This window comes from Haemaphysalis longicornis, unplaced genomic scaffold (assembly GCF_048455015.1).
Source record: "Haemaphysalis longicornis isolate Haplotype H1 unplaced genomic scaffold, Haemaphysalis longicornis Haplotype H1 scaffold_1, whole genome shotgun sequence".
Classification (NCBI taxonomy): Eukaryota; Metazoa; Arthropoda; class Arachnida; order Ixodida; family Ixodidae; genus Haemaphysalis; species Haemaphysalis longicornis.
In genome coordinates this window covers 428,864,317-428,887,685 of record NW_027526203.1, presented here as the reverse complement: position 1 = coordinate 428,887,685, position 23,369 = coordinate 428,864,317, and the positions used below count along the sequence as shown (strand labels likewise).

The window sequence follows — 23,369 nt, the reverse complement described above, 5'->3', positions numbered from 1 at the left end:
AGAACGGAACTACAGCGCACACTTGTGCGGCACTCTTCGTCGACGAGTGAGATCGGCGCCGACGTAAGGTTGACGGTGGCGGCAGGGAGGAAACCGCGCAGATACCATTCCTTCGCCTTTCGAGACCAGAATCCGCATTCCCTTCCAAGACGAGGGCCCTCGCACCAGGAAATTGCAGGAAGAAACGACAAGCAATTAACCGCCCGACTGCTACGGGAACGCGGGGCAATTAGCAGTCACCTCATTAGTTCTCAACTGACTCATAAGGGAAGCGCCAAGCAGAATGCGTCACGTCTGACGAGAGCGGAAAAGAAAATGACAGCCGAAAAGGAAAAGAAAACGACCTCCCGTGCACGGCAAGAAAAGCGGGCAGCCTTCGTCGCCAAGATCCTTCTCGAGAGAACAAAGCGGGTTATAATTACGGAATGGCGCCGCCACTATCGCTTTCTCGGCCTCCACCCTGAAGCGGACGCGACCGCAGACGCGTGCATACGTAGATACGTGGCGCCAAAACGACGCACCGAGGCGCCGCATCTATCGCCGCTTTCCACGCCGTGTCATTCTGGCGTTTTCTTTCTCTCGATGGCGGGCAATTAAATGAAAGTGCACGAGCGGAGAGCACGATTACATAGCGTGCGATGATTTCGGCGCCGGTGCTAATTGCGTCGACAATCAAGGAGGAGAGCGCCACGCAAAAGCCCGAGGAAACATGCGCCCACGACCGCCACTCACCAAAACCAGCTTCGACGGCCCGTCCGGCGCGGCAGCGAGTCCACCCAGCTTTGGGACCGAGCTAAGCGCAGTCCATGTTACCACAAGGAAGAACTCGAATATCGCCCCTGCGGCTTCTCGGTTTCAGAGCGCGGCAAGAAGTGACAAGCGGTTGCCACAAGAGGTGCTCCTTCCGGAACAACACGCCTGAGTTATGCGAGACTTCGCAGTAACGGGATAGCGTGGCAGAGGCCGGAAAGCTCACGCCGGCGCGGTGACGTAAGCCCGGACTCCTGCGGCTGAGGTAAAAAGGCACACAGTGCTCCATTACCGGTGGCCTTTGTTTACGGATCATCTCTGTCTTTCACCTTCCACCTCATTTGTCCCCGAACTGCACTCCCCCAGTGCAGGGTCGCAAACCGGGCACTGCACCTGCATAACCGTCCGGCCTTAAGTTCGCACTTCTCCTCCCCGCCTCTCCACGTCGCAACTTGTCCAAACGAAAACAAAACGGAAAAACAAACGTTTACACAAACGTTGCAGCAGTCAACTGCAACACGATGACAGCTATCGGCGTTGCGAAAAGAGGAAATGTCATACCTATCGACCTGCTTCCTGATACATTCGTTTCGCGAGAAGTTTTGAGGGGCGTAGCCCCTAAGGGGCTCGAGCTGTCAGCGTCTCCTGTCGTCGTCTCGTGTAGTCACGGTACTAAAACAACACCGGGGCACTCGTTTTCCAATGTCTCGCGCTAGAACGCTTCGTGCTTCAAAGACACGAGTCTTTTACAGCAAAGCTGTACACCTCTACAACCAACGGTTTAATCTCCGTGGGCAAAAACACCAAGCCGCCAAGAATACACTTATATACTGCATGCTTCGCCCCTCCCCAGGATTCACGTTAGTGGGGTTGGCCCGGGATTTTTCTTTAAGTGCATATGTACTCGAAGTTGAGTCAAGTAGAAGACGAGCCTACGCAAGGCTGAAGACATTTTTACGCTGCTTGCTAGTACTTAGCAGAACGAGCAGAAAGAGACGCCGTTTAACTATAACCACTTTCTGAAACCATTCAGTTGCCCGACGTAAGAGGTCGCCAAAGCTATTAGGAACAACGAGCCCGTCTGAGACCAATTGTGCTGTTACAAGCGGACGTAAACGGGTGAGGAGATCAATACACAGCGGCAACTCAAGTTCAGCTGCAACCGGACGATCCCTTCACCTGGTTTTATCGTGGTCACCCACTACATATATGAGTTTCAGAGAGTAAAAAAACAATGCCATCCGGAAGTTCGCACGAACGTCACGTGTTTTGAGTGGTAAGTACAATTAAATACAAAGGAAAGATTCGTATAATCCACAAAGGTTTTCCCACCAAACAAAAAGTGCTATAGAACTGGCCCATAAACCCATCAAGCGTCCTACTTAGGGAGGCAAAACGCACCACAACACGCAAACAGCTAATCATACGATTTGTACTTTATTACGATACACAAGATGCCCTGTTTTGTTTTTGTCAAAAAATCACAATACAATTAATAGCTTCCCAACTCAGCTGCTTGCGCCTAGCTTGAAATATGCAAGCCGCGCGGCTTGTATCCCCCTCACGAGGACAACCGCAAATAATCCTTCCTTGAAGATCAATGAGCCTACTCCCACCGGGACCCCGAGATGGCGCTAGAGAGCGGGAAAAAAATAAACGCCACGTACTGAAAGCAACTGTGAGAGGGGCCACAGGCAAAGATCCCGAGTACCAACGCCAGGGCCGAGGCCGGACCGGAAGTGACGGAGTCAGCGCCAGCGCCAGAAAGAAAATTAAGCCAAGTTGACCATTACTGGAGACCGGAAAGCGCCAGAGAAGGAAGGAGTCCCCCTAATGGCACGATGAAAAGCTACGTATGTTTGGTCCGAATCCCTGAGCGCGGCTGAGTTTGCCGGGCATCTCCCCAACTTCCCCAGTTTCATCACGCTTGCAGCCGTGTATGTCTAGTTTCCATTTTCACCGCTCAGCGGCGCCCCTCGGCCCGTTAGTGCGTGCGTGCGCCGCACAGGCCGACCGCGATGATCAATCACGAAAGAGGGGAAGCGTCGGGCCCCAGCCGGAAGCGATGGACGCTGGTCATCGGTTCGGGCCCGGCCCGGACACCGCAAACAAACGCGCGGCCGCCGCCACGGCTGCGAGCCCAGCTTTCTCGACAGCCCTGATTGCTTAAGCGCAGAGCACGCCGCGCGCACAAAGGCCTGCCGCCGCCGCCACCGCGATAACGCCGATAAAGCCAGCAAGCACCCCGCGAAACTTCCTCACCTGTTGTCGTCCTCCCTGAAATAATTCCGCCGTCCCAGGTCAATGCAGGAGCTTCTCTTATCGCTCCACGTCCCTACAAAGACGCACCTCCTTGGCCGAAAGTTAAGGATACGCCTGGCACTTCGGCGTGCTCTCGTCTCAAGGATTGTACCGTGCCTGAGGCTGCGGTAGCATGACAGCACGTGCTCAGTACGGAAGTTAATGCGCGTGCGCAGTGACGTCAACACGGCTGAGACCATGTTCGCAGTTAAATGGATTTACAAGGTTGAAGCCCACGCCATATCAATGGGTGCTGCCAGAGTAGCTCGCAGCTTGTATACTTCGCGTTCAAACTGCAGAAAAAGAAATTAAATAAAGTGGGTGTTAAGCAACAAAGTTTATTGTATAACGAATGCTTCTGGCTGCATTAAAAACTCCATGCGGCGCTAATTACGCCGAACATTGGCTGTTTAACCAGCGAATCACTGACGGGGAACCACTGGCGGTAATTAGGGCCAAATGTGCTCAATAACAGGTGTCGCAACACACGCGGCGGTTGTTGGCGTCCGCGTACAAAGAAGCGCGAGCGAAAAGGCGGGCCTTAATTTCGGTCTGAAAAAGCACAGCGAAGCCCGAGCGCGGCAAAAGACCGCGTGCTCGGAACAGGCCGCAAAGCAGCCGCGAAGCAATCAATGGCACATATATTTAGGGCGCCGTAAACTAGGCGGCTTGCGACACATTCTTCCTTTGTGGGGGCGTCCAGGCGGGCCTGTTTAAATACACGTGCGCGCGGGGCTGCCGCCGCTGCATGCGGGCAAATAAAACTGGGCGAGTGAGACGACGCGCCGCTTCCCTGTAAACGCGAGACAGCGGCGCTACTTTATTTCGCTCCTCGGCGCATGCCTTACGACTCGGCGGAGAATGGCTCCCCCGTGCAGGTGTACGCGCAGCAGCGCATCAAAGCGCCGCGGGGGAGGAGGGCGCAGCCGCGGAGCAGCAATTAGACGCCGATTACAAGCGGAATTAATGAGTCCGAATTTATGCCGCCACCGCGCCTTTCTTTGCGTGCACCGGTCCGTTTCGCGACGGAAGCGGCACAAAAGCCGAGCGATTGGCCGTGCTGCCCGCGAAGGTCAGGCGTTCGCCGCTAATTACCATTAATGCATTTCCCGTGGGCGCGCGCGCTGCTCTCCCACGCGTTGCGCGAGCCGGCCACAAACCGACATCCCGTTTCCTTTCCCGCATCCAAGAGCGGCCCGCGCAGGGCTCGAGTACCGGCGCCAGGGGAAAGGGGCCCGGACTTAGTACGACGGCACGAAAGCAGCGGCGCCTGGATTGGTTACCGACCCTTTCACGTCCTCGACACACAAAGCCGCCCGCTTGTTGCCGCTCAGATGCATGACAAAGCGAGAAGCGAGCGCTGCTGTGCAACCATTTTTCTCGAGAAAAGGTCTCCGAGAGGCGTATGTCACGGTGCGATGGGTAAACAAACAAATGAACCCACGCACACACACAATGGAAAATTAGCCCCATTATGGAAAACCTTTGTCGGGAACGATAACAGTTCACGAATGAGACAAACGTTGCATTCGACTTCCCAATATTTCACCCTCAGTCCCACAGCCCGCAAAGTGTCCGAAGGAACGGTGCCAAAACGCTAGCAGCGGTTAGAAGTGAGGTACCGCATTCGACACATTCCCCAAGATCTGCGAAAATAAATCTCCTCCTGCGTGTGGCTCGCCGAGGGAAATGGGTTTTACTGTCACAAACCCTGGCTAAGGGTAACGAAAACGTCGGTGACAATTTCACTACGCAGGACAGTAACCAGGCAGCACAGCGTGGCGGAACACTTCCAGTACTACGCAAATGGAGTGCAAAGAAGCAACAGAGAGGCCGGCCTGAGGTGACGAGCCCTGGATGGTAGGGAAAGGGGATAAAAGCGGGATAACATGGGCGTGGAGAGGACGTGATCGAGGACAGAAGTTTACGATACGGCTTTCCAGCTCTGCTGCCCGGAGCGAGCTGCTCCGCTGAGGGGAGATGCGACGTTTACACACACAGAGCAAATTCCAGGCCACCAAAAAGAAGACGGGTAAATTTTGGTAGCTTAAACCTCGACCTGTACCCTACCTCAGCTACAGGTCTGCTTCAGCCGGCCCAGCGCCCTACTGCCCCTACGTCAAGCTAAGGGCCAGCAGTAAGCATGCCTGCAATGAGGCGTACTGAGCTCAAACTCGTTACAAGGCAAATTCTGCGGCTGAGGAACCCCAAGCGAAATGCTAAGGGACAGGACGTCTCTACCGGACGTCCCTGTAGCAAACGCGCGACAGGCGGCGAAAACGGGAACCGATCGCTCGGCACACAGTCGGACGAGTGCAACGAAAACTGAAGCGGAGAGACGTGGGCCCGTAAGGCACGTCTGCTGCCAGCAGCACATAAAACACTCCTAACAGGAAAACAAGCTTCAAGCAGCGCTTACAATCGCCTCCGATGTGCTTTTCATCCCTCCTGGGCGAGAGAGGCGCGGCCCAACAACCGCCGGCAGAAATAAAAGTGCAGCCGAGCCAAGGTGTGAATCAGCGTAAGCCGCTGCGCCCATGACAGATGAATCTGGGCTCCAGCGGCGGGACACGGGCCGGACGCCGCCGGCCCGGAGAGCGAAAACGAATGGCTGTGCCACCAACGGCGAACCGCATCCGGCACGGCCCCCATGCGTTCTTCGCGTGGAAATTAATTACGCCTGAAAAACGAGCGCCAACAAGGCACCGAGAGAAGGAGGAAAAAGAAGAAGAGGGGCCACAATCTGACGTCGCACATGCGCTCTCCAGACGGCCCCTCCTGTGCACTGCACAGACGGCCCCCCTCGATTTGGGATGCAGAGCCACGTTTGATGTACGGCTGAGTGCCAGCTCCTGACCTCGAGCGGCATTTCCGATCGGTGCGCCTCCCACATCGCTACCCATCCACGCAACGCAATTAATGCGCCCCATCCACGCAACGCACGAACGGAGAGGGTGAGGTGACACCCACGCACGCACCAGGCTGCTGTGAGCGCAGTTTGAAATGCACAAGCCAAGCCCCCCGCACCGTGAGCCGGAAAGGCTGAGATGCGCCTCCAAGGGTGCAAGAAACGAGAACGACTGACGGGTGAGAAACACTGCTAGCTGCATTCATTCAAAATTTAGAGATTGACACTGCGTGTCCACAGAAATACTGAGGCGCGTTAAAAGCACTCAAAAGTCCTCGTGTGTTACAGTCTAGGGTTGAGGGGGGCGATATAAATGGGAAATACTGAAGGAAGGATTTGAATGTGAGCACCTTCGACAGAACTCTGTCTGGTTGGGTTAAACTTGAGGAAGAGTACGTAACGTTTAGTGGAACGCCGGCTGAAGAGCTGCAGTAGGCAAGCTCCTAAAACGTGCTACTGCACTGAACTTTCCGATGTATGTAAAGCAAGCGAGAAGCCCCTGCTTATCCGGATTCGGGGACAGCGGTGTTGTCGCATGGGACTCCTAAACGAACCGTGCGAAGCGCCAGGATGTTGGTGACACCGAGAAGCCAGCAGCGCAGGGGCAGAGCAAAAAGCCCCGCGAAAGCGTGCAAGCCCGAAAACACAGGGAAAAGAAGCCAATCGAGCACTGTATTGTCGTTGGCGGTTCTATCGAACAAAAAGAAACGAAGAATGCGCAGGCCGCCGGAGAAAAAACGAGTTTCTGGAAACAGCTCGGAAAGTGGCGACAAGAAGCAGAGACCAGCAGCAAGAAAAGAAAAAGAGTAACTGCGGTGGCAACAAATGTCGAGAGGCCCAAGCGTGACGAACAGTCATGTGAGCAAGACGGGATGCGGGGGAGGAGGGGGCCCCGCAAATGGCCGGGAGAGGAGACGGTCGGCAGCCGAGGCCAGACGACACATGGGGCCAGCAGCGCCGGGTCCCGCGACGGAGGGAGGTGTCGGGGTCGCTAATGGCAGGACGACCGGAACCGCAGCGGGGGCATTTCCCCTCGCGGGCCTCCGCGCAGACTCCCCCGCACAACTCCTCCTCCCCTCTTCGCCCAGAAGACGGCGAGAACTCGCGCAGGCCAGTGCCATAAATCTGGCCGCCCAAGGAAACCGCGCGCATGGGGCGCGAGACCGGAAATTTATTATTAGTCTTGGCGCGAAAACCTCCAATTCCATTTCGCGGGACGCGCATATCCGCGGCTCGACACTCCCGGAGGGGCTGGCCGCCCCAGAGGCGGACCTGCTCGGGGCACCTGATGAAACTGGGCTTCGAAGAACAGAAGCTGGGCTTCCTTCGGGTCCTTCCAGATTTCCGACACGCTACTCACGACTGCATCTGAGGATCAACACGCTCCCTGCTTTCTTTTGCTTTTCTCCAACGAACCCACCCGGTGGCTAAGATCCTGCACACGAGCTCGTGCATTCGGTTCCCAGTTTTGGCGGCTGCGTAATCTCGGCGCGGTCATATACTTCTGGATAACCGTGACTACTCTACAAGATACGCGCATCGGTTATTACATGTCGACAACGGTAAGCTAACCATACTCACGTCCTCCAGCCAGTCATGCTGAACGAATACTGCAAGTCCAAAGCTTCTCCCTACAGGAGATGGCTCATACGTGGTCATCGGCACAAAAAAAAAAAAAAAAAGAAAGGCGCAATGAAGAGCACTCAACTAGGCAATCACCGTAGGGCAGACAGAAGGCAAACCTTCCGACTTCGAGACCGACGTTTCAGTTTAAAACCGGTTTCATCGGCCAATGCGTTCGCGGCTGTTTGACAACAGGGCTCGCCTCTTGCCCGAAGGCCCGGAACGTTTGCTCAGCCACGGCGCCGGGGCAGAATGGACACGTCATGTTCCGGGCGGGAACACGTGGGGGCATTAGAACGCCCGTGACGCTACCGCACATCTCCGACTTTTACGCCAAATCATTAGCCGGCGAACAAAAGGAGAGACGTGGGCGCTTAGAGATAGGCTCACTTCGAAATTGTCCAATCAGCCATTTGGTTCGCGCTCCGGCGCGCCCCTCAAACGTCCCTGTCATTAGCAAGAAAGCCATGTGTTCATACGTGCGCTCGTAAAATACGCCACCTCGGCAGGCGGCTTTTCAAGAGGGGCTCAAAGGAACGAGAGCTTCAAAAGCAACCGCAGCGAAGCCAGAGACAACCATGGACTAAAACAGCAATAAAACGCACTCGACAGGATATTGATACAGGCAGAAGAGGAGTGCGGAGTCGAATGGTCGCGGGCTCCGCAAGCGGCCATCGCTGCCGTAATTATGAATCCCCAATACGCAGGGCGCCAATTAATCCGTCCACGAACTCGGCACTCTTTCCCCTATCGTATTTTCCACGTGCTTTCTCGGGATCCATCATTTGGAATGTTAATCGCCCCTGCCGTGCCTGCGCGAGAAAGATTAAAAGAAAAGAAGGACTCGGTCCGTGTTTCTCCCCTCCTCGCTGCCGGCTGACCTTGTCTCACGCACCTCTTCACTTTCTCGCCGTCGTCTCGTTCGGTGGCACTGCTGCTTCGCAAACAAAGCTGCGGCTCTCTCCTCGCGCCCAGCCGCTGCGTCCCGCCAGTTTCTGCGAGCAGCTCGAGGAGCCGTGCCCATTGCAAGGATCGCCCGCCGAACTTCAACAGAACCTGTGCCGCACGCACACGAGAAGACACGCGCACTTATTATGTGCGCCGGCAACACGCCGGATGCACTACAAATTCCTTTACGACGCTTTATTTCTTGTTTTTTTGAGCGCAGGCACGCCTGTACATCGGTACTCGCAGAAACGCGTCCACCACAGCCGCAAATAATCAAAGATGCGACTTTGTACAAACCGAGCCTTAACCCCGGCGCCATGGCGACCGGTGTTCCACCAAACATCCCATAACATTGAACTGAGATTTAATTAGGCTCCAACCAATACAATGCAAAAAGGCAAAAAACCCGACGTTTCGAAGCCGGCTCGGCTTCTTCTTCAGGGGTGACAGTGGCCACGCTGCAGCTCCATCTTATATTCTCACATTTGCTGGCCTCATTATCTGGACCTCGGCAAAGTAGGGGAGCCGAAGCGCTTGAGCTTCTCAATTTCTCAGCGAAACGGTGTACGGATGAAGGTACACGAAAAAAAAAAAGAGAGAGAGAGAGAGAGAGAGAGAGAGAGAGAGAGAGAGAGAGAGAGAGAGAGAGAGAGAGAGAGAGAGAGAGAGAGAGAGAGAGAGAGAGAGAGAGAGAGAGAGAGAGAGAGAGAGAGAGGCAGCAATGACGGCAACTCCGGCCGACACGGCTTTTTTTTTACAGCCGCTCACCTCCTTTTTCTGCGTCAGGTGAGAGTCGCTCCATCATGCTTTGTGAAATGCCTGTTGGTTGCGCTAAGCCGCGACGCATAAATGGCGGCTCGGGGGAAGACCAGAGCTCGAGCGCCCTTCGCCCGCGACAGCGAGTCGAAGAGCGCGATATCGGAGTCGTCGATACACCGGCCTGCTTTTGGAAAGGAGGACCGTAATTAGAGGAGCAGCGCGGCCGGTCAAAGACGACGGCCGCCACAATGAAAGTTGCCGGTGACGACTGTCACGCCTGGCGGTCGACAGACGCTCGCGAGGGAGGGGGCGCGTCGAGAAGAAAGAGGTCGACATGAACGGACGTCGAAGCCGCGAGTAATTTAAAGCGCACATTCGCCGAAACCCGGCCCACCCAGACTGGGCGCGCAACTAGGCGTCGGAAGGGGCGAGGGGGAAGCGGCGGCACACTCGGTCGCTTCTTCCTCTGGTCCGCCTCGATGAGATCTCTTTTCGGAAGCCGTAAAAACAATAAAGCCGGGAGGAGCCGCGAGAAAGGAAACGGTAAAATACAACGCCAGCCGTAAAATACTGGCCGGTCGAGCGCGAGTTAACCTTCCACCGGGAATTTATGGTTCGGTCCGTGCGCAAGCCGAGCGGCTTTCCCGAAGGCTGGACCAGCCGCCCTACACGATGCTTGGCAGAGAAGACGCCATTTGAGCTCCTCGGATGCCGGAAAAGGGGCGCACTTTGGTGATACGCGGGAAAGAAAAAAAAAGCCTCCGCTGCGTGCTGCTTCCGGCCCACGATGCACCACATGGCCGCGCGCCTAGTGCGGCAACCGGGTGACCACAAGGTCCTCACCAAATCTCGCGTCTTTTCCGGCGTCCACTCTCTGCAGTCCCTTTCCCGGCTACGCGTCAGTACACATCAGCCGACAGAAACGGGCAAGCCATTTTTACACAGGCAAACCATTAAACGACGCGAATGCAGTTACAAACAGGCAACCTTTTTCTGTACAGCGTTCGGCTACGGCAAATACTTAAGAAACTCTCGGGTGCCTTGCAGGCGGGACTGACGGTTGATAGAACTGTCTTTAGATAGTGAAGACCGAAAATGTCAGGGACGCATACCCAGCTTTCCCGCTCAAAATTCTAACCTCGCAGGAACCTAGGAAAATTACTTCAGGAAAGTGATATTTGGCACAAAGCAAGACTTCAACGGGAAGATAGAAACACTAGAAGTACTTTTCAGGATTCTGAATAGTTTATGTGTAATTCGCGATCAAATTTTACTCCCCATGCATTTCTATGGGATAGTTTCCATGGCTCAGGAACCTATCCGCAAAACGTGCAAGACTTGAAATTGTGCGCAAAACACGTTTTCACCCCCAATATTAGCAGCGCGAAAGAACTTTACATTACGCTAAATAACTACAGATTAATCGCTGTTGAACGGACTGCCATGAGCGGGAAAGCTCCACATGAATTGAAATATGAGTTAAGCTGGCGCCGAAGAAGACGGTCCGGACCCACCTAGGTCTGTCATTGTCGTTCGAATCCCGTTTGAGAGAACGGGCGAGCCCGTGTACTGTCTGTGAGCGGCCAGCGCTTGCGCTATTTGATTCCCGGGTCCTCGTCGCAGTGCGCGGCGTCGTATCGAATGTCTCGCCGCGAACACTCCCGTGGGAACGAACGGTGCGGTCGAACCGCGTCGAAAGTTAACGCGCGCTACAGCAGCGCAAGAATGGAGGACTCGGGGTTGAAACTATGCAGCTCCGTGGGCGATCCATGCTGGCATGCGGAGATGACTCGGCGTCGCCGGCTCTATTTGCTTAGGAAAACAACACTTCGTTGTCGCTGCGCATACCGGATGAAGCTGATTAAGCACCTACAGGCGCATAACTGTACCTGTTTAGCACTCGCGCCGGATGCTTGCGAAAGTCGCACGTGTACAAAGCATCCGCACGCGAAACAGCCGCAGCGACTTTGTGTCCAATCAAGGGAGAGAACCGCCTTCAGCGTTGCGCGCACTTTCAGCCGTGCAACCATCGGCGGCTTTGTTCCGAGGCTGGGTAGTCGGAAATGGCATGGGCCGACCGCTATTCCGCATAGCCTCCGCAAGGCATCAAGGACGCAGTCACGCACTGAAAGGTGTGGCACGGCGGAATACTTTTGGGAGATCTGTAATAGTAAATTAGGCGAACGCGACCAGCTAGCTCTTGATTGGAAGTGCTAAGGACGATCCGAGGCGACGGCAGCTTTGACGCGTCCCGAGAGGGGCCTCCGCCGGTGGGGTGACACGCGGCGGGCAGAGCCGTTCCGATGCCCACTCGCAGCCGAGGCAGGAGGCACGCAAGTGGACGCTGCTGCGTGACCGGCCTTCCTCGCAGTGCGGAGCTTTCTCCTTCAGTGCAAACACGCGAGGAGCGTGACGGCGCAGGAAGAGAGGGGGGCAAAGTGCGGAGGGACTCGGGCCATCTACCATCTCATCTGCGTCTGTCCGTCACTAAGTAGACGTTATTAGCGTACGAAGAAAAGACCAAATAACAGGAAAGTCGGCAGTGAAAAGAAAGCGAACTGCTCGTGAAGAGGGGCGCCTCCAAACGACGACTGGAAAATGAGCGAGGGCTTTGTAATTATAAACGCTCTCCGTCATTTCCCGCCGGCCTCCTCGCCGGAGCCGCCGAGCCGGCCAGACAGAATGCGTGCAAAGTCCGCCGCGCTCACGAAGGCGAGTACTGTAATTATATCTACGAAAAACGCAAGCCGTATTATAACCAATTTGAGGCGCCAAATAGCAGAGGTACCGCGCGGAGAACAACGAAGGCAGCGGCGAAAAGAAAGAGCGCATCCTGCACGACGGCCCCCTCGCCCTCCTGGCGACGGACGGACGGATGGACGGGAGCACGCACAAAACACCGATGCGCCAAATAATGACGCCGCCGGCGAGAGAGGGTGCGCGCACAGCAAGGCGCGGGAAAAGGAGCAAATAAATTAAGCGCTGATGATGATGAGACGGCGCGCGAGGCTATCCCGGATACGCTACAGGATCGCTTTGACGGGACTCGTCACTGTCATTAAAGCGCGCCAGAGGAGGGGGCCCGCGCGAGGGCCGAGGAAAACACGCGCCACGTGAACCTCGTAGAAACAAGTAATTAAAGCGCGATAACCTTGAGACACCGCGCCGCAACACGTCGTCGTCGTCGCCGGGCAGTGGCGGGCACGGCGTAACCTGCGCGATTCCGTCTGAGCGACAACGCGAACGAATCGGCCGCTGCGCGAACAGTTGCGACTGAGCGCCACCTACTCCGGGCAGCAGTAGGAACGGCGATTATTCAGCCACGTACCCTCTTCCTGATGGGTGCATCGAGCCGTGGCTAGACGAGTAAAAACGAGGCTTCGTTCTTCTAGGTGCCGCTTCTTCTACCGGAAACGTAGCGCGCACGCTGTCGTGTCGGCACTTCTCACGAGTGGGCGAGCCCGAAAGAGAAGAAGCGTGCGTCAGCCCGCCACCGAAGCCGCAGCAGCGAGAAGGCAAACAGCCGGACCCTGGCTCGCATTCGGCGGCACCAATCGGCGGGTCCGGTGGTGCGGAAACTGGGCAGCCAGCTGGCGCCTCGTCCCCCCGCCGGGCCGCAGCCGCGCGCGAAGGGGGCGCGCGGCCAGCCTCATTTGGGCGTAATTAGAGAGGCTCGCCCTGCGCACGACCGGACGAGCAGCGCCAAAGTACAGGTGGCCCCGATTTTTCCCGGGAAACAATAAGCCTGGCGGCAGGAAGGCACACAGACTGACCGCCGGCACGCCGACGGGGAGCTGCCGCAGAAACGCGTCGGGGCGTCACCAGCGCCGCGGGCTCGGTCCCCGGCCGCAGAAGATACGCCACGGGGCACGCTTCCCCGTCACTTGCGATCGACCGCCAAGCGCGGTTCCGATTGAAGATTTTAGTCGTGACTGACACGTGCACAAATCAAGCTGGAGAGTAGTGACAGCGTCGGGGGCAATGACGGCTTCGGGAAAGAGGCCCGTAGGGCTAACGACAAGAGCATGAACGCGCTGAATGACCTCACCGGTCGCTACTTCTCCGGACGGTGCAGACCTGGAATCGATGAAGCGCCGCTTCTTTCGTTGCTGCGTGAGCAAGGGGACCTTCAGTCGTTCTGCGCGGCAGCGTGCACTAATTCCCGCGAGGTGGGATTGACCAAAGGGAGGCGCATTCGACACTCCGTTCAGGTGCGAGGCCCTTTTCAAGCCGCCGCAACGCCTGCGGCAAATTGCCTATGCAAACGAGCGCTCCGAGAGAAACCGCACACCAGTGGGGAATAGGAGATGGACCATCGCCGGAGCGGAGCAGCCCGTTCCCACACGATATTCAACTCAGGGAAGCTCCGTGAACGGCGCTCAGCTTCCCCTTCTCTCCGCGTTCCTCTCGGCCAGCTCGACTTTCTCCGCGGGCAATGCGCTTAGTCAAACAGGCTCGTTTATCACGTGCCCTGCATTCGTACGCGGACGCGTTGGCCGACCAGTAACAACAGCAACTTGTTGATACACTTGGCCAGTGTTCAGAGAAGGCAAGCAGTCGCGTTACAAACTCACGCACTTGGCCAATTCACACAGGATCGCCCCGAGACGATGGGACCTACAGCGACAGCTACTGACGCATGCGACTGCAATGGTTCACTTCATGCAGCACGTACGAAAGCTGTGGCTTTGATACGAGAAAAAAAAAAATTATGGGACAACCTGAGGCAGGTTCGTTCAAGGTGCGAAAGCATTCCTCATTAGGTGCAATTGCGTCATTAAGTGGGTCCAAATAATTCTTGCGAGTTCTTAACATCTGCGCGTCAGACTCGACATCAATTCCTTCTTTTGGATTTCTGTACGTGTCAGCGCCTGCTTCGAAATAACCGTATTTTCTAGTGTGCACATACTACCAGGGCCGTACCCAGAAATTTTTTTTCGGAGGGGGTGATGGGTTTTTGGAAGGGGGAAATTTTGCCGAAAGCAACAGTAAGTATTGCTTACGGGCTGCCTGGAAAAGATTTCGGGAGGGGTTCGAACACCCAAACCCCCCTTATGGCTACGGCCCTGCGGAATTTATTTTATGGTGATTGTGTAATACAGGGGTCGTCACAGATCCTCTCGACATTCTTTTGATCTCAAATATACGTGTTTCGACGGAATGGGCCGTAGACAGAACGTTTTCTCCCTTGCAATAGGATGGTGCGCAGGAGTAGCAGTGTGCTGTGTGCACGTTCCAGCTGGTGGCGTAAACGCTGCTGCTCAGAATATCGGGCTAGCCGAGGAGCCGCGGTCTCCGTGTGTTTGTCCTTCACGGCTTATTTTTGCTCTGCATAAAGCATACCACGCTTAATCTACCGTCAAGCTCACAAGGGTATCAACCGTTTTATTGAGAGTTGCCAAATACACTTCTGCGGGCCTGTGCTGCTTTGTGGCTAGCAACACTTCGAGCGCAGATTTCTTGCTGGCGACCCTCCCAGTGCTAGCGCTCTAAAAGAAAACATAGCTTGGACATGTTAGCTGTGTCCACGAATGGGTACTTGCTTGAGGGATAATGCCCTAGAAATATACCAGTGGGGCATGCATTTTTGATCCATTCTACGCGCAGAAAACCGCAGGCCCCGACGAATTTTTCTTCCACGTCCTAGGCCTTCAAGCCGGCATACAAAACCAGCAGTTTATAACTGGTTATAAGCGAGGACTGCTGACCGAGTGGTTGATTACCAGCAAAGAAACAGAGGTGACTGGGCTTCCGGAGTGTCAAACGCATTTGGCGTAACGCCAAACTTTACCGCTCGCGACGCCTCGTGCACAAACTACAGCTAGAAGAACGCGTTGCGAATGAAGCGCGCTCGGAGCGGGGGACACACGCGGAAGAGAGTATGCACCTTAGAAGACACACTCGACTTCTTTATTTCACGCTCGGTTGGTCCGTTTGTTTTTCTTAAATTATTGTATCAATATTTTGATGGCGTCGACGTCACAAGCCACGTATTTTGCCATCAGCTAATTCGATCTTGTTTTTGTATTGCTGACCTTCGCCGTCCGGTCAAGGTGCAGTAAACGGAAAATTCAAATGCACTGCTCAACCGCGGGTGCGTGCGTGACGAAACTCCCCGCTCGCGAAGCCGACAGTTCGCTAAAAGAAAGAGGTGTAATATCCAGTGCCATAATTGCATACGCAGCGTTTCGGGCTGAGTGGCCCGATTGAAATGCACTGCTTTCCTCGGACTAAGTCTTTTCAAGCCGCGGCGGCGACGCCAGTTCACCTTCCCGGTAACTCGCAGTGATTGGCTACAAACGCGACTCAAGGGGGGATACACCCTCCTCACAGACGGCAACAGATCGCATGCCCAGGCGCCAGCGAAGAAAAAAAAAAAGAGAGAGAGAGAGAGAGAGAAAGCAGGCGTGCGGCCCCAGAACAATGGGCGTATCCGTTCGGAACGATGATGTGTGTGCGGTGTCCAGCCGTTTCAGTCAGCTGACTAATGAACGTTTCACATATTCCTCGGCTCAGTTCCCCTTTCACCCACTCCTTCCTGACTAACAATGGATATATGGGGCTGCGGGGCGAGCTGCTCCAGTGGGCGTTGATTGGCGCAGATGGCATGCATACAGACGAGCGTCCAGTCTGGACTGTTAATAAAAAAACACCGACGCCCCGCCGCAGCGCTCGTCAGGGCGGAAAGGGTGTCAAAGACGACAAACGGCTCTGTCACAGCGGCGCAATTTGCGGGACCTTTTTTCTTTTGCCCTTCCCGAAGGGGACCAGCAGCTGCGAGCGCAGCGATGACCAACTGGCCTTCGGCCCACGCTTCCCGGGAACGCAGCTGCGGCCCTCGACTGACCATGGGCACCGACGCCGCCATGCTGCTCTCGGAGAACTGAGAAGCGACCAACACAGTAGCAACCCTGTCATGCCATTCTCAGAACAGCAAGACGAAATCGTGAAGTGCGCTACCATGTAAACCATAAATCGAGACCGCACTAACTTAGCTGTCCCTCCAGGCTCTCAGAGGACGAGTACCGGTTACTGGCCAGAGACGAAGGGCCGTGCACACAGAAGCGTGTGCATTGTTAAAGCCTAACGCGATGCGAGCTGCAGACAACTAAAATCACAGACGGAGCTCCCTCCAAGGTAATACGACCTGAAGAGACGTGCCAGTTATATTATTACAATGACTCTCCAATGACAATATCACATGTGGTACGTCATTAGGTGGCGGCTTTAAAAAAGACCCCCCATGGGCGTCGCCCATGTGGGTGGGCCCGGGTCTGGAGCAGCAAAAAACCCACATTTCCGGTGTACTTGGTTACAGCTGCACCCAAATCTACAAGCCATGCCGGATCGGCAACGTTTCTTTATTTTACCTGACAAGTCATGCGCACAAGATTTCATTCGGAGACGCGTTGTACTCATGATCTTGAGGAGTGATGCCTTGATGCTGCTCCACACACAGCTATGAACACGGAGCAGCGTTTACACTGGGGCCAATTCATTATTGACCAATTTGAGGCCGTCTCAAACAATCGCAAGTAACCACTCATGGTCGCTTCGGCTAGTGGATTTTGTTTACGATTATTCTGATAGTTTACCACCAAACTATTTAAATCTCAAACGATTCGAGAACTGGGTCATTTAAAGCCTTTGAAAAAAAAAACTAGCTTGGAAAATAACAATTACCCAGGCGCCCTGGAGATCGACGAAATTGATAGTTGGTTCCGTACAAAATACCCTCACCCTCTCTCATATATATATATATATATATATATATATATATATATATATATATATATATATATATATATATGGCCCTCATATTTTTCATATTTGTAAATTTGTCAGGCGAGGCAGTGAGAGTCTATAAATTGCACAGGTTTTAGGCACAGCCACCCTCGTTTAATGCGGACAAAGTTCACAACAGTTTGGTGACGCCTGCCCCAATTCGAAAAAGAGAAAGAACGAACACAGTTGCGTTTTGAGGATTGAAGGCAAACCCTTAAGGCGAACGCACCGAAATCCCTAACTATGAAATCACAAAACACGGCTCTTTCTTGCCACTCTGCGCGACAGTTGCGATCAACGTGCTGGCAAGTATGACGACAGCGAGCGTTACGGCGGAAACTGGCGCGTCATGAATTACGTGGGCATTCGGACGTAGTGGCGGGTGACGTAATCGCTAAACACTGGGCGCGCTGGAAAATGGTATTGCAGTGGCATGCGAAGCGCCGTCTTTTCGTACTTAGTAGCTTCCTACGCTCCTAAGTACGAAAATGAGCACTGAGCGTACAAGGCTTTTTTTTTTTTTTTTTTGTCAATACTGCCGCGATAAGATGAAGCGCTAACTGTCGCTCCTTGCGCTTCCAGCGCCTGACGTGTGTTGTTTGAACGACTGACGAAAATACGGACCCTCAAATACCAGCAAAAACGGCTGGATGTCACAAGCAAAGCGGCTTCAGAAATATATATTAGCGCACTGCGGAGCGAAACAAACGCTAAACAAGGTGCTTCGCTCGGGCTTCATCTTGCCGCGCTAGTGAAACACACAGAACGTTTAACAGCACTCAGAGGCCACTGGACAATTAAGTGGATAACCAAGGTGGCGAACACTCACCTAGCATGTTGAGAAGGCTTCAAGAAACTGCACCTGTAAAGAGAACGAAAGAAACGTTCAGTTCCGAGTTGACACAACAAATACACTGCGCGCACGGTTGCTTGCAGACAGACACGCACATTCGCCCAGAAAATGCAAAAAGATGAAAAACAGGCGGCGTTATCCAACAGTCACCGCTGTTTATTTAATGTTGCTTTTAATCTGTCTTTAATTTTTTCGTGAGGGCGAGAAAGAGCAAGACGACAAACGTCTGCTACTTTTAGAACACTTCCATTTAAACTGCTCAAGCTGCTTTCTCTTTACGTTTCTTGAATATTTAATTATTCATGCCATATTTACAGCGAAGTGATGGCAGGGTGCCTTTTTTCTCGCTTTCCGCTTCTTGGCAAGTGTCGACAGTAAGGTTGCTTGCACGAACGTCATCACCACGGGGGCCGAATAAGCTCATAATGCTCCCATCTATTACAAAGGCCATTTTTTTGTTTTCGTTTCTTGTTAGCGAAACTCGGCGTGTATCGATTAATCACACACTTCGACAACCCGGCAAGTTAGCAGCGCTCGTCGCTGGCGAATTCTCGTCAACATCTACGCTTATTTTCAGCGCTTCCATCCCCCTTTCTTTCTCCCTTCGTGCGACATCTAGAACGTCTGATTAGTGAGAAAGGTCACGCCATTTTGAGACGCCCGAAGTATGTACACACTGAGCGCGCAGCACGGCGTAGCTTACGCTGCGCTCAAGCCCTGACAGGAAGAAAACAGACCGTCTACCCATCCTGGGTTCGCGAACGTTGCATTCTTCGAACGCACTGTTTGACGTAGCTTCAGTTTCATAACGGCTGGGCCCTCAGAAAGTTCCGGGCCCGAATCCCAGGAGCGTTCGGCACGTCCAAAAAAGACCGGTCGTGGACGAAGTGCGCCCTAGATAAGTGGAGTGCCGGCAGCACGCAGACAGACTTGCGCCCGTCGAACCATACACAATTACGGCTCGGCTTACTGCTTTAATGCAAACGCGACAAGAATGTGCACGTGGAGCAGAGTTTGGGTACAGGAAAACGAATAATCCTTTTCCCTACACCCATGTATGTTTTAACTATCGGCGAGTGTTGTTGCAAAGAGGTAGGACCACCGGATGCACTGCACTGGTTCACCATCAGGAATAGAGTGAACAACGCAAGGCTCGACGAACGGCTGTGCGTTGGGCAACGAGAAGGGCGGCTCATATTTGGCACAAAGGACACGTTGGGCGCATCACGGGTGAAACGACCGAGTCTATGGCTGTGCTGTTGTGGGTTTCTAGTGAACACAATTTCTAGAGTAAGCATGAACGCACACGCTCAACAAACCGGTTCGAGTGATCGCGCATGCAGTTAGTAATACAGTCCTCCCACGACAGCATGTAGCACGGCCACGCTTTCTCGCACTGACGCAGAGCGGAGGTTCGTGACGTGCAACAGCTTGGCGCCACCAATGGTGGTGCGGTTGCGTTCGCCCGCGCACTAACTGGCGCAAAACAAGCCCAATCTCAGTCGTTTTCACAATCACGGGAATCCACTATCGTCGTGTGCTGAACGCCGGCACAAAGCCTCCGGGGACTCACGGCGCCGCTGTGAAGAGTAAAGCCACTGCGGAAGTTCACAACGGCGCCCTCCGTGCCTCAAAATATTGCGGGACGAATATACGGATCGCTCCTGCGAAAATAAAGCCCACGGTATAAGCCTCCGCTGGTCCCACACATCGTTCACAACTGGTACTCAAAAGCACCGTTAAGGATGGACTCACCTGATGACAATCCCACGGCACTGGATTCATCACCCACGGGCTTGAAAAGCATCGTGCGCCGATACGAAAGGTTTTAGAAATTCATAAAAATGTTCCCAACGGCCTAGTTTGCTGCTTTTAGAAATATATGAATTCTTTACTGGGATTAAAAATAAACAAGAAATGCATTTTGGTTTAACCAGCTTTCACTATAGATGACGTTAGCTGTCTAGCCTGCAATAGTTTTATTTATTTATTTTTTATTTCAGTACAGAAGTGACATATGTCTAGCATAAGCAAATTAGGCCTTTGGGAACACTGATATGTATTTGTAAAACTTTTCATACTGGTGCACGAATGTTTTTATACCCGCGGCTCATGAAGTTGCAAGTCCCGTAGGAATATTAACAGGTGAGTCCCCTTAATGTCACGCGACAGTAGTCGCTGTACCTGATATTGTACGGAGAACAATGAGTTGAAGTTGAATTTATTCACGTTGTGTGCATTTTCCAGGCGTAGCACAAGACTTGGAAATAGGGCAGCTCTTAGAAACCACCCTTCTCTTAAGCAGAGCTTAATCAGCAGTGACTGCTCAATTTTTAAACCGTAGTAAACACGCCCGTTTTGCTTTGTTGTGAGGCCCGTTTGAACAGGATAGAAGATCCATTACTGGTTGCACGCAGCTGTACCGTGAACCATTCTGTACCGCGCTTGACCATGTTACACAGATGCAGAATCACGTTAAAGCAAATTTCGCCTACTTCGAAGTAAAGCGGCTCGGTTCCGGCTCCAGATCGCCTGATTGGTTTTTGGCGCTGGTAGGCGTAGTAAGCATTACATGCTTAAAAAGGGCTGGGATGGGAAAAAAACAAAAGAATTAGGGGTTGACGCGCTATAGCTACAAATGTGCTATTAAGCACCACGCGACGAACGGCCGGGATTAATGCCGGCGAACTTTGGTTTATTGACGCGAACTAGACGTCACGTGATCGGCTTTATTGCATTTCATTTCTATCAGGGATACGACGGTTGTACCAAGAATCGAAGCCACGACCTCAAAGGAACAGGGAGAGTACTTTCATTCCTAAACCCCCGAAGCTGTATGCATTGCGCTTCGTCTTCCAAAGCCCCCTTTTGGACGGCGTTAAGCTATGAGCTTTAACTTTTTTTTTGCGTTCATTCTTTTTCTTCCATTGCTTTGGTGCTTGGTCTTCGTAATGTCATGACGCTTTGAACTCTTCTTGAACATTCTTGCAGTTTCCAGGGAGAGCTGGCTGCTCACGCCTAATGAAAATTCAGCATGGTGCGAAATTTGCGAAAGCGACACAACATGTGTTGTCCTGCTGTTCGCACATACATCGACTACGTCTACACACAAAACACCACTTTCCTAGGCTTTCCGAGGCGTGGTTCATAGAGGCTATAACAAACACGAAAACGAAAAAAAAATCAATACCAACAAAAAGTTCCTGAACGGTATAAAAAGATAAACAGCACGCCCGTCATGCACCTGGATGGCACTATTAGCAGTCAAAGCCCACGCTGCGGGACGAAATTCTCTATATACTTGGAAGACAAACTGCGATTTGCCATTAACACTAAGTTAATTTTCAGGCACTGTGGACATTCAAACAGCAAAAAAAAAAAAAAAAACACACACACACACACACACACACACACACATGAACGTTTACATTTTATGTTTTAGGGCCGTCTGATTGACAGGTAGTGAAGCGTGATAAAATATACAATAGCTAGTGATGGCTTATCAACACCGTGAAGCCACTGACTCGCGAATAAAGAATAGAAAGGATGAAAAAGTTCAACAGCACCCTACTTATGAGGCATTGTTATTCAATACTCGGCGCTACACGTTCAAAATCGCGAGGGGCGCGGAATGAACCGGCGATCATATACGCACGGTTGTCTGAAGTCATATCTGGCAAGAACCTGCACTGCAACCGTAGAGAGCAGATCATATCCTGCCCGAAGTACGAGTCGCTCGAGGGCTGGACTCTTCGCTTAAATGGAAAGAGCACCGCACTAAGGTCCGTAATGTTCTGGAGGCTGATGAGTGCTACAGCCATCAAGAAAGACGCCACTGACCGCGGCCCCTTCTTCAAATGGCCGTCTCTGAATCGACAGCGAGCTTCGGAGACCAAGGTCAGCCCACGCCCGCATGCTGATCCGGGAAGGAAAGGAGGCGGCAATTATTGCTCGGGGAGCTAATTGCAAAGCCCCAGAGGAGAGGCGCCCCCCCGGTGGGGTCCCAGTGACAGGACGCAGTCGCAGTGGCCATTTCGGGGAGTTCGCTCCCCCCCACCGTGTGGCCCGGCAGTGTTTGTTTCGAAAACGTCCCGGGCGGCGCGATCCCAAGAAGGCAGCGCCGAGAGCCGGATTCACGCTGCTGTGGCCTTGAGGCGGCTAAAGGACGCATGACAGCGATAAAATGGGAGACGCGGAGACAAAAGATGGCAGGCGGTGAAAAGAAGCCATGTCGTACAGCGCCCGGTCCCCGGAAGAGGAGGCTCGCCATTGTTCCTGTTCTGTTTTACAGACGGAAGCGTTCAGGAGCGCCCGCTCGAGCACACTGCTGCTTTCTTCGTCTTCCTGTGCTCGCCCGCAGCTCCTCTTCTCGCATTCTGCGTACGCCATTAGGCCTTGCGGGGGGAGGGGGACAGCGCCGTGCGAGACGAATCCTTCGGGCGGACGCGCGGAGACAATGTCGCAGGCACCCAGGGCGTCCAGTAATTGTTCTCCGAAGGCTGCCAAGGCACAGTAATGGCCCTCGGGTTTCGAGAAAAACGCGCACTGCACACCGGGGCGCGTCTTAGGCGCCCAGTGTTGGCGCGCTCTTCCTGACCCCGGGGGCCGCCATCAACACCACACGCCTTTTCCATGGCTGCAAAGCGTGTTAAGAAATCCGGGCACCTGCATTCTTGTGCACCAAAGCAGCACGTGCCACGAAGCTGAGTCACTAATCCTCTCATTTGAATGGACAAAGACGCTTGTGTTGGCGACCAGGTAAACTGCCGGCCACAATGGTGACAACTTAAGCTCCCACAGCCATTCGAGCAGGCAAAATTGGGCAGAGTAAAGCTTTCACGGATGCCCAAAGGGGCCAACCCTGCTAATGGCAGAGCTTGCTTTGTTAAGGTGCGTGTACTTTGGGTGGAAATAGGGATGTGAAATTGGTAGACACTGGGAGATAAGTGAATGTCCCCGGTTTGCCTGTAAACACAGCTTGTTCAAAACCTCACATTCTGACCCTCCGACTCTCCAAGCTACCAGCTTTGCAAACGACGAAACCCTCCGCGTAGACGACAGCAAAATCTCAAGAGTAAACTTACCAGAAGCATTCATCAGCTTTAGAAACACCGTCGTTTCGAGTGCACAACACTGCAACGCCCCATGTCAGTGCAACAGCGTTACTGTGGTCGCAGATTAATTTGCGAACGTTTCTATATTTAATATCGATTTCTTTTCTTCACAAAACAAGTATAGTGGCCCCTCTGATCTAAGGTTTTCAGTTATCATGGCTGCTATTGTGGCAGTGTTTCAGACAATTGAACTGAAATCGCATTCTTTTTTTTTGTCTGATAACCAAATTGAAATGGCAATTTAGTTTCCATCGATTCGTGTTGACAGATATAGCGCACGGATGTACAGGAGACTACACGCCTACTCGGTAAACTGGGAATAAAACAT

The 23,369-nt window shown here is 53.3% G+C and overlaps 1 protein-coding gene across 3 annotated transcripts in view; it reads right to left on the bottom strand.

The window, feature by feature from the left end:
- Zfh2 (Zn finger homeodomain 2) overlaps nt 1-23,369 on the bottom strand; it is a 369,044-nt gene that overhangs the window by 65,184 nt on the left and 280,491 nt on the right. For all 3 annotated transcript variants that reach the window (XM_077687303.1, XM_077687306.1, XM_077687305.1), the window contains one exon: nt 17,904-17,936. The gene's annotated coding sequence lies outside the window, so the exon portion shown is untranslated. The remainder of the gene's footprint in view (nt 1-17,903; nt 17,937-23,369) is intronic.